The sequence below is a fragment of the Schistocerca piceifrons genome, chromosome 1, assembly GCF_021461385.2.
Source record: "Schistocerca piceifrons isolate TAMUIC-IGC-003096 chromosome 1, iqSchPice1.1, whole genome shotgun sequence".
NCBI lineage: Eukaryota > Metazoa > Arthropoda > Insecta > Orthoptera > Acrididae > Schistocerca > Schistocerca piceifrons.
Genome location: NC_060138.1, coordinates 16,061,113 through 16,079,411, shown reverse-complemented (window position 1 = coordinate 16,079,411; position 18,299 = coordinate 16,061,113). Strand labels below are relative to the sequence as shown.

Below are 18,299 nucleotides of genomic sequence, written 5' to 3'. Positions count from 1 at the left end.
GCCCTCGAAACATTAACGTTCACTTAGTTGAGAGACAGGTGGTGGGGCGCAACTACACTTGATCCGTCGGAAACCCAACCAAGAGACAGTCACGGAATGACCGACCAAACGACTTGCCAGCCGCCAATCAGTATATGAAAATTCAAAGACCGGACTGTTACAGACGTGATTATCCACAATGAAATATGTATTAAGCTGTCAGAACTACACACTGTGTTGGACAGCGACAGCAGGTGTGGAAAGGACACTGCCTGAAATTACTTTAGTGGACAGGGCAGGTAACCGGAACACTAACGGCGACAAGGCAGAAAATTTCGGCCCGGATCTCGTGGTCGTGCGGTAGCGTTCTCGCTTCCCACGCCCGGGTTCCCGAGTTCGATTCCCGGCGGGGTCAGGGATTTTCTCTGCCTCGTGATGGCTGGGTGTTGTGTGCTGTCCTTAGGTTAGTTAGGTTTAAGTAGTTCTAAGTTCTAGGGGACTGCTGACCATAGATGTTAAGTCCCATAGTGCTCAGAGCCATTTGAACCATTTGCAGAAAATTTCGCTGGTACACTCGAATTTGATATAAGGTAATATAGTTAACTCCACCAAAAAGAACACTGCCTGAATTTACGTCAGTGGCCAGGGCAGGTAACCAGAACACTAACGGTCACAAGGTACAAAATTCCACTGGTGCACTCGAATTGTAGTGAACCAATATAGTTAATTCCACCGCACGGCAGCTCGATTTCACCACTACACCACTCGGTGTTGCACACAAGAAAAGCTCCCCAACAGCGAGCCACCTAACTAAACGAACGACACAGCACGAACGGACCTGACTTGGGTACTTCAGACACCACTCAACTTTGACGTCCTGGGTCGGTGAAGCACGAAGCTCGTAGCGATCGGCCAGCTGCACACACGCTCCGACACTGCGCAGCGACCGGCAGCGGACCCAGCCGACTGCGCCGCACGGAGACATCCTGCCCGGTGCGCACCAACCGACCGACTGCGCGCACTCACCCTAGCCGGAAACAATATGCACAAGACCAAAGTTGGTACACGGTGCAGATATCGATACACGTCGCTGCTGCCACACGTACAAGGAGGAAGATCCACAGTATAACCGCAACAGCAGCGGGAAACCAAACGCAGATAGACAGCCAAGTTGAAGAGAACGCGTAGTTCGGAGTGAGCACGGTTCCTCAGTGCAGTCCTCCACGCTGCAGGCGCAGTAGGCGTCGGAGCGAGCCGTGAGCCGCGGCTGCTGGGAGGGACGTGCCAGGCAGCCACAGCGAGGGGCAGAACGCGGACGAGCGCCGCAGCTGGCGCACTACTGGCCCGCCGAGATGTTCAGGGAGCGACAGGGGGCTGGGAGGCCGTCCTCCAGCACAGCAGGGCCCCGCGCTGGCGGCGCAGCTTCCGGCCGCGCTGCACATTCACTTTGAAAGCAACAGCCCTCAACTTACGTACATTTCCGCAGTCTTGCGAATTTCCTGAATTAATTGACTGGTGTACAGAAAATTTCTCTGTGTCCGGCATTCGATGGTCCTGTAATCAGACGAGACGTCGGTGGTTTTAGTTGGGCGGGAAGAAACTGATATTAATGTGGGACGCCCGCGAAAAACACACACTATTTAAAAGATGCAGTAATTCCAGTATTTTGAAGATACGAAAATGAAGTTTTTTACATGAAATGAATACATAGAAAACATGGCCCCACAGGCGTTATTAGGTGGGAAAGAGGCGGGGGAAAACATCAGACAACGCCGGCGGCCAGTACCTTGAAGACGTGGAAGCTGTGGGGGAGTGCGGGCGGGCACCGTTTCTCTAATAAGCTTTTTTTTTTACCTTTAACATTTTACAACTTTATGAACTTGATTTTTAAATAGTAAGTGAATATTGGTTATCATGAACAGCAATGTCCTCAATATAGTTTCTTAACGCAAGTTCCTGAATCTCTTGATCTCTTTAATCTCCTGAATAATAACAGATCAGAGAACAGCTCTCATAATCAATTTACTACGCTTAAAACTCAAAATCCCTTTTTAAGAAAAGGAAAAAAATACAAAATCCATAATGCAAGGTTAAATAAAAGATTCTAATACCACATGGCAATACCAAAATTTTCCTAGACATCATCTGTGATCTCTACAGGCAATAAAATATTGATGAGATAATTTTAATTAAAACAACGGCATTAAATGCAATAGAATACGATTACTATCAATGTACACTCAAACTCCGTAGCCTCTAAAATGCACGCAGTATCACAAAATATTTTCCTTCCTTTTAAACACTTTACACCATAAACCTCCCTACAAGCGATACATACGACACCTAACGAATTATGAGAAATAATTAAGCGTAAATGTTATAATTAACCAGTTATGTAAATCTGTTCCTTTCAAAATACATAAAAAACACACAAATGGACTGTTAAGCTCAGTGGTTACATTAGTTAAAAAAATAATATACAACACATATGTTACGATTTCGTCGTGGTCATGCGTTGTCGTGCACGTTGCTGTCCTTGACCACCACTCGCGGCACGGGGAAGATCTTCCACAACGTACAACACGTTGACACGGCGTAACCAACTTACATAAATTGCATACCGGTACTGGGATTATGCGTCGGATATGGATGCGGCTCACAAATCTTAAAACGGACGACGGAGTAGATGCGGTACTACTGTACACTTCGACTACACCGCACCGCACCAAACAGCAGTACGGTGGGGCAGACAAGAGACTAATAATCAGTTGTTGCAAGGCAACCTCAGCAAAGCAGTAAGAAAATATCTGGGGCTTTAATCTCTTGGGATGGCCACACTAAGCCACAGAATGATGCCCCAAGCTAAATTACGAAAATACTAGCGGTAATTTCGCCACGACAAGTAACACCGTAAAAGACCATAAGAAGTGAACTGCAATTAATACGATTGATAAGCGTCCGACTGAAAAGCTGCACAATCAATTTTTCCCTTACTACAAACGGTTAACAGTACCGCCAAAGTTCATTGTTGGACACTACCAGAGCGTCAATCACTCGTTCTAACTGTGGATAACAGGGTTTATCACTGTGGGGGCCGACTTAGGTTTCCTAATAAGACAAGCAATGACTCGGTGCCTCACTTGGGTCCGCCTTCGATCCAAAACAGACATTTACTCTAAAGCAGCTAAACAGATGACAGTGCAGATATCAGCGCCCCCAACGTGCACGTCTTTAGAATTCTTATGTTCACCTCACACACCAGACGTGCCGTAACTCTTCGTCGGAATCCAAGGGCAGAACCAAGAAATCGCTACTGAGCCGTTGAATGAGCTCGCGTTGATCGCCACCGGCACAACACGGGCCCTCCACACTGGGGTCTCGGAGCCCACGGCGTTGCGCCCCGGCCGACTGCTTCTGCTTCTGCTTCTGCGGGGCCCTCCGGCTCCGACGCCGCTCCTCACGCGCAGTCCAGAGCTCACCTACAGCAACACCCTTCTGTCCTCCTTCCTTCTTCCTCGTTCTGCAGCCTGGCGGCGCGCGGGAAGCCAACTCGCGGCGACCAGAGACTCCATTCCCATATCGAGTACCGAGAAGGCGAGTAGTTTCAAAAAACAAACAAAAATTCTAAATAGCGAGCCGTACCGGCTCAATATATATTTAACTTGTTTATGGAATATAAAAATTTTACAACAAAAAAAAAAAAAAAACATACGGTATGTTTTCTCAGAAATTATTCAAGAGATTTCTACCAATTGCATATGGTAAACTTTTCTCTTAAGATTTTTTTGAATACATCGAACAGGAAAATTTTAATAATCGAGAGATTTCTACCAACATTCTCTGCTTATACAGGGTGTTACAAAAAGGTACGGCCAAACTTTCAGGAAAAATCCTCACACACAAAGAAAGAAAATGTGTTATGTGGACATGTGTCCGGAAACGCTTACTTTCCTTGTTAGAGCTCATTTTATTACTTCTCTTCAAATCACATTAATCATGGAATGGAAACACACAGCAACACAACGTACCAGCGTGACTTCAAACACTTTGTTACAGGAAATGTTCAAAATGTCTTCCGTTAGCGAGGATACGTGCATCCACCCTCCGTCGCATGGAATCCCTGATGCGCTGATGCAGCCCTGGAGAATGGCGTATTGTATCACAGCCGTCCACAATACGAACACGAAGAGTCTCTACATTTGGTACCGGGGTTGCGTAGACAAGAGCTTTCAAATGCCCCCATAAATGAAAGTCAAGAGGGTTGAGGTCAGGAGAGCGTGAAGGCTATGGAATTGGTCCGCCTCTACCAATCCATCGGTCACCGAATCTGTTCTTGAGAAGCGTACGAACACTTCCACTGAAATGCGCAGAAGCTCCATCGTGCATGAACCACATGTTGTGTCGTACTTGTAAAGGCACATGTTCTAGCAGCACAGGTAGAGTATCCCGTATGAAATCATGATAACGTGATCCATCTAGCGTAGGTGGAAGAACATGGGGCCCAATCGAGACATCACCAACAATGCCTGCCCAAATGTTCACAGAAGGTCTGTGTTGATGACGTGATTGCACAATTGCGTGCGGATTCTCGTCAGCCCACACATGTTGATTGTGAAAATTTACGATTTGATCACGTTGGAATGTAGCCTCATCCGTAAAGAGAACATTTGCACTGAAATGAGGATTGACACATTGTTGGATGAACCATTCGCAGAAGTGTACCCGTGGAGGCCAATCAGCTGCTGATAGTGCCTGCACACGCTGTACACGGTACGGAAACAACTGGTTCTCCCGTAGCACTCTCCATACAGTGACGTGGTCAACGTTACCTTGTACAGCAGCAACTTCTCTGACGCTGACATTAGGGTTATCGTCAACTGCACGAAGAATTGCCTCGTCCGTTGCAGGTGTCCTCGTCGTTCTAGGTCTTCCCCAGTCGCGAGTCATAGGCTGGAATTTTCCGTGCTCCCTAAGACGCCGATCAATTGCTTCGAACGTCTTCCTGTCGGGACAGCTTCGTTCTGGAAATCTGTCTCGATACAAACGTACCGCGCCACGGCTATTGCCCCGTACTAATCCATACATCAAATAGGCATCTGCTACTCAGCATTTGTAAACATTGCACTGACTGCAAAACTACGTTCGTGATGAACAGTAACCTGTTGAAGCTACGTACTTCTCGTTTCTTGTTTTCTGCCTTCTTTCCTTTAGCAGGTATTCAACTGACGTTTCAGCTTGAGAGAGGCGCTGTAAATATATTTTTGCAATAGGTCTTGAGTAAAATTTGCTGTCTTAAAGTCCATTCTCTCACGTGTCGGATTCACTAACGTCTGCAAGCGCAGTTTATGCATTTTTCTATGCACTCTTTGTGACTGTGGTATTATTGAATGCTGAAAGAATCGAACACCTGCGTTAGTCCCCGTCAGTACCACAAAGCAAAATAAGCATTGCTTCTTCATAAACAAAGTAGCTGATTTGTTATTGTTTCTAAATTACGGAACAGAGTCACCGATGATCGTAAAGCATGCGAGTCATATCACAGTCTTCTAGATGCATGCCGTACAAGTTTGTTCGAAAGTAGTCCCCCGAATCATTGTTCACCGAGCTAGTTTTGAAATGTTGCTTCAAAAAGTGGGCATGGCAAGAAGGTCGCGTCACACACTTAATTTTTTCAGACGGTTCGTGTGCAGTTTCATTATTGAAAATTGGGGAATTCTTTGTAGTTCTATTACTGAACAACGCAATTCAGCTCTCTTTCTTTGTAAGAGGACTGGAGTGGCCAGCTGCTGAAGCTTTTGCTCGTACTTTATACGTCTCAGAAAAGTCTCCCTGTTACATCTGGTCGAATGCACATCAGTTGCTTACAGTTCATCGTCCAAGGTACCACCATACTTTTGCACTGGCGTCACTTCTACGCCAGAAGTAAAATCGTTCTCAGAAGTTTTTGAACGGACGGTGTGTGAATCTCCTACAGATCGTGGAGATGATATCAGGCAGTTAAAAAGTTGAACGGCGACACAGAAGGAATCATTTTTCCCACGCTTCGTCTCTGAAATAAACGAGAAGAAACTGCCCTCTGCCACGCACTCGACAGTGATGTACATGTAGCGTAGGCAGTCACGATTCGCCAGTCCGAACGGTGCAGCAGCTGGAGCTGGAGCTGGAGCCCGCTCATCACCGCGAGCATTTCACGGAGCTCGCGAGGCCTCTGCAAAGTTCGCGAAAGTTGTCTCGGCGAATCCTGCATTAATTACGGAGGCCGCGTACCGTCAACTGCGGTCGCCGGGCGCTGGTGACGAGTGAGTGTAACGCGTTTCCATCGGCGTGAGGGGGAAAACACACAGCTCCGCTCTTGGCGGAGGTCGACTCGAGGCGAGCGGCTGCGGCGGCGGAGTGCGCGGGGGCGGCAAGTGAGAGGAGGCGGCGCCGCGTAGTCAGTCGAGCGGTCAGTCTGAACGTGGATGGATGGGATGAGCCGCACCACAATTGTAACAGGGGGACGAGACCCAATCTGACTCGCTAATGGGAACGTTTTCAGCATTTAAGATTCACAAACTGATAGGAGAAGGAACCGGGAGAAAAGGGGACACTTGTATCGGGTTTCACATGTGGCGACGCATCAGGAAAAGTTCCAGGATGAGGTCCAGGAAGGTAGGGCTGAGACGAGAGTGACACTGAAATAATAAGAATAAGCAGCAACAGTGATTGCGAGCTACCCAGTCTTGACGCTGCTCGCAACGGTAGCCAGCGGACGTCGTCCGGTAAGGAGAAGCACGGCGGCACTGTGCGTGTCGCGGCGGACAGTCGTATTGACCAACGAGGATCACGTTAACTACTTCACTTTCTCTTCTTCCTTTCTTGTTGATTCCTATTTTACCAGTAGTCCCTCATTTTCACCCCATTAAATCTCTTCCTTTCTTCTGTCCATGTTGTTCCTGGTTTTTTATTTCTTCTGCTTTGAAAGCCTTCCAAATGTAGTATTATATTTTTAAAACGGTTTCTTTCCCCTATTTCTGATTCTTGGATGCTCTCTCTTTCTAGGTCTTTCCTTACTTCTGTAATCCACGCTATTGCCGATTTCTTCTAAATGTAGGAGTATTTGTTCCATCCATTCGGTAGTGTCCGAAAAAGTTTAATCATAGTTTGGCCATTACTTCAGATATTTTCTCTATATTTCTGTAGATCTCCTCATTACTTCTCATTTTCCAACCATCTGCAGTTTTTATTGCACGCATTACTTATCTAATAATCCATCTTTCCAGTACCTCTACTCTGATCATCTTATAGTTCATCGCTAGGCCTTCACATCCATATAAACATTCTGGTCGTACCACTGTGCTGTAGTGTTTTTGCTTTGTTTTTCTAGATATACATTTCTTGTTGTAAATATTTTTGGTCAAACCGCATGCTCTTTCCATTTTGTTAATTCTTACATCTATTGCAGATTTTTCTAGTCCATTCTGTTGTATAGTTTCTCCAAGATATATAAATTGATTTACTCTCCCTATTTTACCCATTTGTGTTTCTATGAATTTTTGCGCATTTTTTATAATTGTCATGAGTTTTGTTTTTTCAGCTTAAATTTTTGAGACCAGTTCTGTTTGCTTTTCTTCCGGAAGGTTTATTTGAATAACCTCTTCTCTCAGGTTTTCTGAAAATATTGCAAAATCATCCGCAAAAGCCAAGCAGTTTACCTTAATTCCATTTGTTTTCCTTCACAGAGTTATTGGTTCAATTTTGTCATTTTTTAGCTCTGAATTCCATATCCTTACAATTTTTCCTAGAACACAATTGAACAGTAAGGGTGTTAACCATCACCTTGTCAAACACCAGTTTTTATTTCAGATTTGACTTTAGATATTGTACCTGTTAGTGTTTCACGAATTATATTTGCTAATTTTGTTCAACACCAAATTCTCTAATGACCTTATCTATTGTTTCTCTGCCTATAAAATCAAATGCATTCTTGAAATCAATAAATGACACTATTATTGGTTTGCTGGTTAACATTCGATGGCGAATTTTTGACCTTAAGTTAAAAATTCGTTCTGCACAGGATCTTCCCTTTCCAAAACCACCCTGATATTCTCCCATTTGTTTGTCTAAAGTGTTTACCACTCTGTTCAGGAGAATTTTTGATAATATTTTGTATACCACTGGCAGAAGTGGCACTCCTCTGTAGCTATTGACATAATGTTTGTGTCCCTTTTTATGTAACAGGTCGATTAATGCTGTTTTCTATTCGACTGGAATCTTTTCAGTTTTCCACATGTTCTCAAAATGCAGCTGTAGGTGCTTTATGATAGTCGGTTCTGACCACTTCAATAATTCTTCTGAAGTGAAGTCTTCACCACTTGCTTTATTGTTTTTGCGTTTTTTGGTGGCTTCGTGAACTTTTTAACTCTCTTGGTGGGGAAATCTTCCTCTAGATTTTGAAGTGTCACTAGAAATTTTAATTAATCTGTTGGATCTGGATAGTTTAACAGCTTTCCAAAAAATATTGCTAAAATTACACAATTTTCTTTGTTATTTAACCTGATTTTGCCATTTTCATCTTTGAAACAAATACTTGGTGCCTGATATACTTTAAGTATGTGTTTAAAAGTTTGGTAAAAATTTCTAGTTTTATTTTTGGTGAAATTTTCTTCTATTTCAATAAGCTGAGAATTTTCGAAGTTTCCTTTGACTTTATGGATTATTTTTATGCATTTCTTTCGAACATCTCTATTTTCTGTATTTTTGATCTCTTTGTATTAGTGCTTCTTCACACTCGTCATTCCACCTAGCCTCCTTTTTATTCTCGGCCAATGCTGAAGTTTTCTCTGCTGCTTCAGTTATTTGCATTAGGAGTTCAAGCTAATCACCTTCTTTACTTGTCTCAATTTCTTCTCTAAATTTTTCTATATTTTCTTTTGTAATATTAGCTGTAGTGGTGTTGTATCTGATCACTTTCTTGGTCGCCTCTTTTGTTTTGGATGGGAGAAATTTTATTTTAATCTTAGAGAGATAATCTGAATCGTTTTCCACATTTATGACTATTTTTACATTCATAATTTCCTTGATATACTTTTTAGATATGTCTACGTGATCCAGTTGTAATTCTCCTAGGTTCGGATTCGGATGTCTCCAAGTTTTGGCCTTTCTTGGTAGTTTGCGGAAATGTGTGGACAAGAGTTTTAACTGGAATATTTTACACATATTGATCAGTCTTTCACCATTTCTGTGTGTTCTAAAGTGTGCTGGATATTCACCTACAATAGTCCTAAATTTCTTTTCCCTACCAATTTGCGCATTGGAGTCACCAAGAAGTGTTTTAACGAAGTTTCAGATTCCAAAAGATAATCGAATTGATTTATTTTCTCGAGATTTCTTCTGCTTTCAGCATTTATAGGTGTATGACAGTTTATGAGGGTGTAACTATAATAATATAGTTTTTTTGATCTCTAATTTGCCTCGTGATGACTGGGTGTTGTGTGATGTCCTTAGGTTAGTTAGGTTTAAGTAGTTCTAAGTTCTGGGGAACTGATGACCATAGATGTTAAGTCCCATAGTGCTCAGAGCCATTTGATCTCTTATTTGAACATAAAAATTATGATTGCGACACTAAGAGTTCTCGAAATATTACTCACTGGACATTACTAGTACCACAACACGGCTCAAGAAACGTATTTTCAGGTTTGTACAATACAGCTTTACTATTTTTAACTGACATCGTCCACTTGCGTGTTTTTATTCGCTATAAACACCAACTTTTATTGTGAACGCTGGAAGAACGTCGGCACAACTCCCGATTTTAGTCTATATTACGTCGGTGATATTAGCTACAATCGGCACATCAGCTTCTGTAAAAATTTAGCCTACAAGAACGGCCGCGGACATACAATTCGCAAACTGGCCGCTGTCTGCACGCACGTTTCGCCGGAGTCCGCGGCGCAGAGGCGGCGAGGTGTTGCCGCGGGCGCGCACGGCGCTTATTTTAGCCGCTCCTGCGCAAGTGGCGGCCCGCGCTTATTTTGAAACGCGTCGGCCCCGCTCTCACACATCCGCCGGCCCGGCCTCACACGTCTGCATTGTTTCAGCGGCGAGGTGGCCGTCCTGCTCTGTTGCCTGCCCGGGATCTCTAAGAGTAAGCAATGTGCTGAGTACTGTAAGGAAATTTCAGACAGTAACACTCGCCACGGGAAATTTCCTAATTTTTTTTCCGTCCTCATCTTCCAAGGATAGTCTGGTTTCACCACCTCGTCCACGGTCTGCCCTCTGACCCCCTGCACACAGGATTATATAGTAAAGTTTACTTTGGTATCCCTCTTTCCTTTGATTTACTTCTGTGCAGCTCTATTACAGTAAATTCATCCTATTATGGTTGTCGCTGACACCTTCTACATATCTGTGGATCTTTATTTCTGATCTTACACTTGCTCCCACGTTTTACCATCGAAACAGATTTTTGATCATACTCCTAGGAAAGTCATAGTTTAGTTATTGACATCCTTAAATTACGTTCACACCTGGAGAGTTATCACAGAATCAGCATGGCTATCCATCTGTTGGGGAATAGCACCTGTTGGTGTTGTACAAAAGACTGTAGACTATACTGTCCTCTACAGCACGTGTTTGTAATTGTGGCTGAAACTGTAATGGAAGCTGCGAGTAAACATGTGTGCTCAAACAGCTGTGTCGAATTTCTTTGAAATACTGGAAGTAGAAGCATTTTGGTGTCGAACTGCAGGACTAAATGAAGAGGTTAAGCGCTATATTACGTTCTAGAGGATTCGACGTCGAGGGAGAAGATTTTGAGCTACTTGAATCTCGACATACGATCGAGCCAACCCTTTGCAACGTTCAGCTCACGCAGATAAGTCGCGGCATTTGCTGTACTCCACTCACGGACGTTACTGATTGATTCTGTTTGTATATGCCGCTGCTTGCTGCGTACTTGTTGCTGGCCGAGGAATATTGTGCAGTTGACACATTACCACGCAAGATACGTCGAGATAACTTTCCGCATCTGTCGTTCTTGTGAAAGTTAAAGGGCTAAGAGAACAAGAAATAACAAAATTCACAACCTTTCTGTGTGTACTGCGAAGAAACGGAGCACTGGGGCCGAGACTGTCGAGAGGTCGGCAGCTGACAGAGTGCAGCAGGTACCCGGGAGAAAATGAACCGCTGCTCGTTGTACCTCAGACGTGGCCGTGATAAAAATCAGGGTCTGAAACTGGGAAAGAATCCTGTGCAAAATGTAAGGATGAGCACCACATTTCCATTTGCAACAGCCACCTCACGACAGTGAACACGACTGAAACGAGGACTAGCAGTCTCAGATATTTACATCTGCTCGCGTGACTGTCGTGGGACCAATTGGACGGGGTAAACTCATATCAGGTGTCCTATACACACGGAATCGGTCGCCTGTTATCCATCATTCACAGATCGAAGCTCTCCGACTCAGAGTCACTGGACCAGAACTACAGAGACAATGACGTCTGAAGAGTTGTCCTGTGCTTCATACCTCTCACAAAGAAAGACTCATTTTGATAGATAGGATACCCAGTCAACGCCTGCGTATCAATTACAACATTCAGGGTAGCTTCGGTGAGGTGACTGACGAGGCAGTGCTTTGGAACTTGGAGACAATTGCCATCACAGAGCATCAAGAGCGAGCATTGACACCCATGCACTAATTTGTCTGGTAAGAGTTTCGCGAGTGATATTGCATGGAGAATGGCCGCAGAGTTGTATACCTGGCTCGGAAGAAAGATGTACTTCTCTCCAACAACTGCAATACTGCAGAAGCACATCCTCACTCCTTACAAAACACTACCGAACTGTCTGCTTTGTGTGAGGGAGAACAGTCATCAAAATCATCAAAAATAGTTCCATACAATCATTTCCTGTCAGATGACATTATTGGACGCGGTGATAGGTTACAATGCACTCCACTGTCAAACTTGGTGAAGCAGCCAGTTATGTTGGACAGACGTCATCATTTTATAGAGATACTTGTCAAAACGCACGCATGTGTGGTACATCATCTCGGAGCACACATTATGTTTGAAGAATTGCTCGAAGAAGTACGGATTTTGCAAGGATGATAAACTGCAAGATAATACGCGGTCGTCAATATGAAGAAAAGGAGGTTCGGGTGCTGTACAAATATAAAAGATAACTGAAGTGTTTGTGTAAAATGTGTATATATTGAATTGTAAAGTTACTGTGGCTTACATTGTGTATCATGTGTATGTATTGGAGTGCAAAGTTAGAATGGTTCATGTTATGGCATCACTATAGAGGATGAGTGTGTCCTATGATAAGAGCCTTCCGGTCTTGGTCGATATGTATGGTAGTTTGCATGATTTAGTTGTCAGTGCAATATGACGATCTGTGTACAATAATGGCTGAAAGTCTCGTCTGTAGAAGGAAAAGATAAAGGAGGACAGTGCGTCAATATCGGTGGTATCAGTAATTCGATGGGTAAATTCGATAACAGCCAATCAGAATGTTCGATTCATTCACATCGTTTGTGCTGGGATATAGGAGGCTCTATATAGCGGAGGGAACATTTGCGTCTGTTGGAAGCATGAATGGTAGCACATGATGGACTGGGTACCACATTAGGCCCGTGAAGAAGACTGCATTCGATGCTATTTTCGTAAACAGGTTCTGTTAGGATAAGAATTTTGGTGCATGCAAGCTGAGACATTTTGAAAGTGAAAGTTAACTATTTCTGGGACACTATACGATTCCCAATTGGTCGACTTGGGGGAAAAAAGCAGTGTGAGGTAAGAATGATTTTGGGAACGTTTCAGATGGCGAGTTTGCATCTCATATGTTCCGTTAGGGGGAGAGAAGGCTGTGCTATTCTATCGTCAGCGGTAAAGACAAATGCTGCCCCGAGGTGTCTCGCGTATACGGTCTGCGCCTGTGACGTTGGTACATAACAGTAAATGTATTCTCGAAAATAGAAGCAGCTTTCACCTGCGTCCAGTGGCGGCATGTGTCTGCACTCCCGCCCATTCACGTTGGTCGCGTCGACCACTCACAGATGCAGCTCAGCTTGGAGCGTCGGAGCTCTGTAAATAAGTCCTTCTGTCCGATTGCGTCATCGTTGGCGTCTAGGTGACCACGAATTTCTCTGGTGTCAAGTATGAAAACATACGTGGCCGCCTCATGTCTGAGAGCACCTGTGTGCATTTTGACAGCTGACGGCCACGCCACTTCTTTGGGGTAGCCGGTGCGCCCTATTGGACACGGGTTGTCAGATTGTGCTTGTGCGTGTTGATTGCATTATTTGCGAGCACGTCTGTAGGCTGTGCTATGCGTTATTTGTACAGTTCACAAGTACTGAGCGTGTCTACACATCCCTGTGCTGAATTTCGTAGGAAGAGTTTGCATATGTGTAATGAAATTACTTTGGAAAATTAGTAGTGGTTTGGATGTCTGGAGATTGTTATTTAGAAGTAGTTTACAGGTCTGTATGTTGTGTGAAATGGCCCCAAGGATGTCTTTTGTATCAGTGTGATGAATAAAATGTTGAAAAGTAAATAGAGTGCACTCCTTCTTTAATCTCCCCAGCAGCCCAGCGCAACCTGAGTTATTTTCGTGCCATTTTCCCCCTATAGATCTACATCTGGGGTCACGTGACTAATGCAGTATTCTAGCGATGGGCAGGGAGGGGTTGCTACATCATGAATGAATGAACATTGCGCTCCTAGTGGGAAAATGTGAAAATTCTCATTTCATAATTGAATATCGAAATCGTAGATTCATGTATGGAATATAATTAAAATTGAATTGGAATTAAGTACTTAGGTAATTGATACATTAGAAGCTCTATGTGGTGTCACAATAATCAAGGTATCGGAATACTGAACTCGCTAACTATTTGCGAAATAGAATGTCTCATGCGTCTAGCCCCAGCTACCATTCCACGTTCAAAGTCCGTTGATTCTCATTGTGTGGTCGCAATAACGTCGGAAAACTTCTCACATGAATTACCTGAGTTCAGATGGCAGTTCCGCCAACGCTCTGCCGATTTATATCTTCTGTACAGGATACTTCCGCCACTGTGCAGGTGCATATCGCTATCCATAGCCATGATCGTTACATGACCGTTACTGATAACAGATGATAAGCATCTGCGGTTGTAGGTTTTTGATTTCCGTAGAGAACTACTTAGGAGGAAGAATTTTTTTTTTTTTTTTTTTTGACCGGTTCCACAATAACGACCTCCCCCGTAAGCCGTAACGTTTTCCGGTAACGTCGTACGCGTGCAGGAGGTTCAGAAAGTCAGCTCCAGAAACGATCCATTAATGTCGACATACTTCTATAGGCATAGACTCGTACGATAATCACACTGTTGTATTGAGTACTGTTTATAGGACGCATTCGTCGGAACACCAGCTAGCTGGCTGGCAAGAGCACTACTGTTATTTTTCCTACAGAACGCATACTGACACGCTTAGTGAAACTGCTGATCCTGATGTGACCGAAAACAGTCAAGGAAAAATTAAAAAAAAATCTTGTCAGGCAGACATTCGTGATGTATTTCTGTGGAAATCGATCCTGTGGCGTGATCAGGAGCCATCACTCGTTCCTAAGACCACGAATCTGGCATCCATTGTTCTGCAACTGTCGTGAACTGGAATGCAACGCACGCTGCCGCAGCACGTGCAGCTGGTGTGGAAGTGGTGAAGCGACGACTCGGGGCAACAGCACCATGCCTGCTGGGAGTTGCCGGTGCGATCAGAGAGGCAGGCGAGGTCTGCAAGACTCCTCTCGGTACGAGCCGTGTCCAACAACCTGAGAGACGTCACGCCTGCTACGACTGACTGGTGCATCCAAAGAACGGACGAGTCCTGCGGTTCGCAGCTGTGGCACTTTCAATGGAGACATGAACGCCAGGGAGCGAGTTTAGTTTCCAGGTCACATCAGTTTACGTACTAAACGATTGGAGCCTTTGAGTATAGAGAGAGGCTCGCAGGGAGCCGTAGATGCGACCAGCAGTCGACTGCTAGCGCTTTCGTCATTGTGTTGATGGTGTCTACACTATTATTTCTCCTGCCCTTCAAGGGGAGTGCAGACGACACATGAAGCTGGTGAATAAGGAGGTGAAAAATAGGGAGTGAATAAATAAATACGAAGGTCTGCTAAAAGAAGAAACACCAATTTATTTATGAAACAGGTGATGGTTCAAATGGCTCTAAGCCCTATGGGACTAAACGTCTGAGGTCATCAGTCCCCTAGAACTTAGAACTACTTAAACCTAACTAACCTCAGGACATCACTCACATCCATGCCCGAGGCAGGATTCGAACCTGCGACCGTAGCAGTCGCGCGGTTCCGGGCTCAAGCGCCTAGAATCGCTAGGCCACAGAGGCCAGCTACGTGATGGTATCTTTCATAAGGAAGCTAGTGCATTCTCAGACCACTGCCGACCGTGCGGCGCCAGACAGCACATCACACGTGACGCCTGCAGCCTTATACGTGTGACGCCTGGAGCCTGGCTTGTTGCTTCACGTCTAATGCCTGGCGCGAGACACTCTCTGTAGGTACACCGCTGTATGACCACCTTCCATTGCTATAAAAGCTAAACAAATGGCGCAATGCATATTAAAGTGATATATATCATAAGGACATCGTGACATTTTTCAGTATGCACGCTCACCTCCCCCTGCTATTTGGTGTAACGTTTAGTGATTTCTTTCTCCAGATACCCCCACGTCTCCATTTTAAGGTTTATGAACAAACACGATATTTTAAATGACTGACAAGTAGCGTAGTGCGATATTTTCAAACAAATGCACCGATAATACACACTAAAATAAGTAACACAGAATAATAATTTTCTCAAACATGCAGATAGATGCTTGTTGGCTGCTCCATAGTATTACATTAATACGCACTTACGTAAAATACACGTATCATCTAAGGTGATAGTCTCGTCTTCATAATACCGCTGTAATAGTTAGATATACAAAGAACGTTCTAGCTGAGAGGTGGCGTTAGGGAGGGGCACAGTGCGTGCACTGCCAGCAGCCTACCACTGCACGTGCGTCCACATTGACACAACGACGTCATCACTGAGGAGTGCAGCGGGGATGGGATCACCAAAACCAGGTTGTGACCAACGGAAACGTGTCACCTGGTCAGATGAATCACGTTTCTAGTTACATCAGGTCGGTCAATGTGTCTGGATACGGCATCATTCAGGCAAACGACTGTTCCAACCGTACAGTGGGCCACAGACGCAGGCTCGTCAATGGCGGAGGCGTAAATTGCAATGGACTCACGTAGGACCCGTGGTAGTAATCAAATGCTCTAGCTGATCCCTGCACGCTTCAAGTCTTCCAGAGAGCGATTATTTATTCCAGCTGAATAACGTCAAGTGGTCAGAATCATTCTAAAGTGAATTCACACTGATATCTGCCAGCCAAATTCACGTTTGAACCCAGTGGGGCGGCAGCTGAGCGCCCACAAAACACCAGCTCATAATTTAGGGGAACTGCGTGACGTATGAGAAACATTTCTGAAAACGTAAGTAAGGGTTTGTGAAATCCACCTTACAAACAATTTCAGCCGTGTTGCGCCCAGCGATGGACAGTTAAAAACATTGTCATAACACACACATGAAAAAAAGTTTTGCATCGCCCCGGTTCCCAGAACCCCTGAATATAGACGTTGACTGTGGATATTGTATCACACAGTCCGTTTGACTGTTCAGGGATGCCACTAAACGCGCCCAAAGATGTAAAGAACCATGCACCAGCAGCGTCTATTAGACGGAGGGGGTCTGACAGTCGATCACTTCAGTCATTCCACCAGGATGGAGGTACACAGCTCGTGTTGTCTATAGCTCAACCATGCCTAGACTGTCAATACCGCGGTTCGATCGTGTCCGCTTAGTTTGTGCCAGGAAGGGCTCTCAGCAAGGGAAGTGTCCAGGCGTCTCGGAGTGAACCAAAGCCATATTGTTCGGACATGGAGGAGATACAGAGCGACAGGAAATGTCGATGACATGCCTCGCTCAGGCCGCCCAATGGCTACTACTGCAGTGGATGACCGATACCTAAGGATTATGGCTCGGAGGAACCCTGACAGCAACGTCACCATGTTGAATAATGCTTTTTGTGCAGCGACAGGATGTCGTGTTAGGATTCAAACTGTGCGCACTAGGGTGCATGATGCACAACTTGACTCCCGATGTCCATGACGAGTTCCATCTTTGCAACCACGTCACCAGCAGCGCGATAGACATGGGCCCAACATCATGCCGAATGGACTGCTCAGGATTGGCATCACGTTCTCTTCACCGATGAGTGTCGCATATGCCTTCAACCAGACAATCGTTGGAGGCGTGTTTGGGGCAACACGGCGAGGCTGAACGCCTTAGGCACACTGCCCAGCGGGTGCAGCAAGGTGGAGGCACTATGTAGGGTGGCGTTATGTGGGGCCGACGTACGCCGCTGGTGGTCATGGAGGCGCCGTAATGGCTGTACGACAAGTGAATGCCATCCTCCGACCGATAGTGCAACCATATCGGCAGCACATTGGCGACACATTCGTCTTCACGAATTCACGTCAACCACCGCACACATCTTGTGAATGACTTCCTTCAGGATAACGACATCGCTTGACTAGAGTGGCCAGCATGTTCCCCAAACATGAATGTTATGGAATATGCCTGGGATGGATTGAAAAGGACTGTTTATGGACGACGAGACCCACCAAACACTCTGAGGGATCTACGCCGAATCGCCGTTGAGGAGTGGGGCAATCTGTACCAACAGTGCCTTGATGGACTTGTGGATTGTATGCTACGACGAGTGTATGCATGTAAGACGATATGCTACAGGGTATTAGAGGTACTGGTGTGTATAGCATTGTGGACCATCACCTCTGAGGGTCTCGCTGTATGGTGGTGCAACATGCAATGTGTGGTTTTCATGAATAATAAAAAGGGGGCGGAAATGATGTTTATATTAATCTCTATTCCAATTTTCTGTACAGGTTCCGGAACTCTCGGAACTGAGATGATGCAGAACTTTTTTTGATGTGCGTGTTTTGGCCCCTTGATGTGTATCTCTGATGATGACTGCTTCGCATTAGTTCTGATGATTCTAGCATCATACAAATGCTCAAAATCACTTGGATCAAGTTTCTTGGATATCCTATTTTCCACTATATCTTCCACTAGTTCTTTCCATCTAGGAGATCAAACACTTTCTTCGATATCAACGCAATTTGAGTTTCCGGCTTTTTAAAATTTTCTTTTTCATTTCACCATCTAATCGAATTACAGAATTCGTATGGTTGCAGGTTAT

The 18,299-nt window shown here is 44.8% G+C and overlaps 1 protein-coding gene across 4 annotated transcripts in view; it reads left to right on the top strand.

Annotated features, from left to right (window-relative positions):
* The window catches only part of LOC124788346 (NAD(+) hydrolase sarm1), an 894,874-nt gene that overhangs the window by 7,938 nt on the left and 868,637 nt on the right, over positions 1–18,299 (top strand). The gene's annotated exons all lie outside the window — the stretch shown is intronic.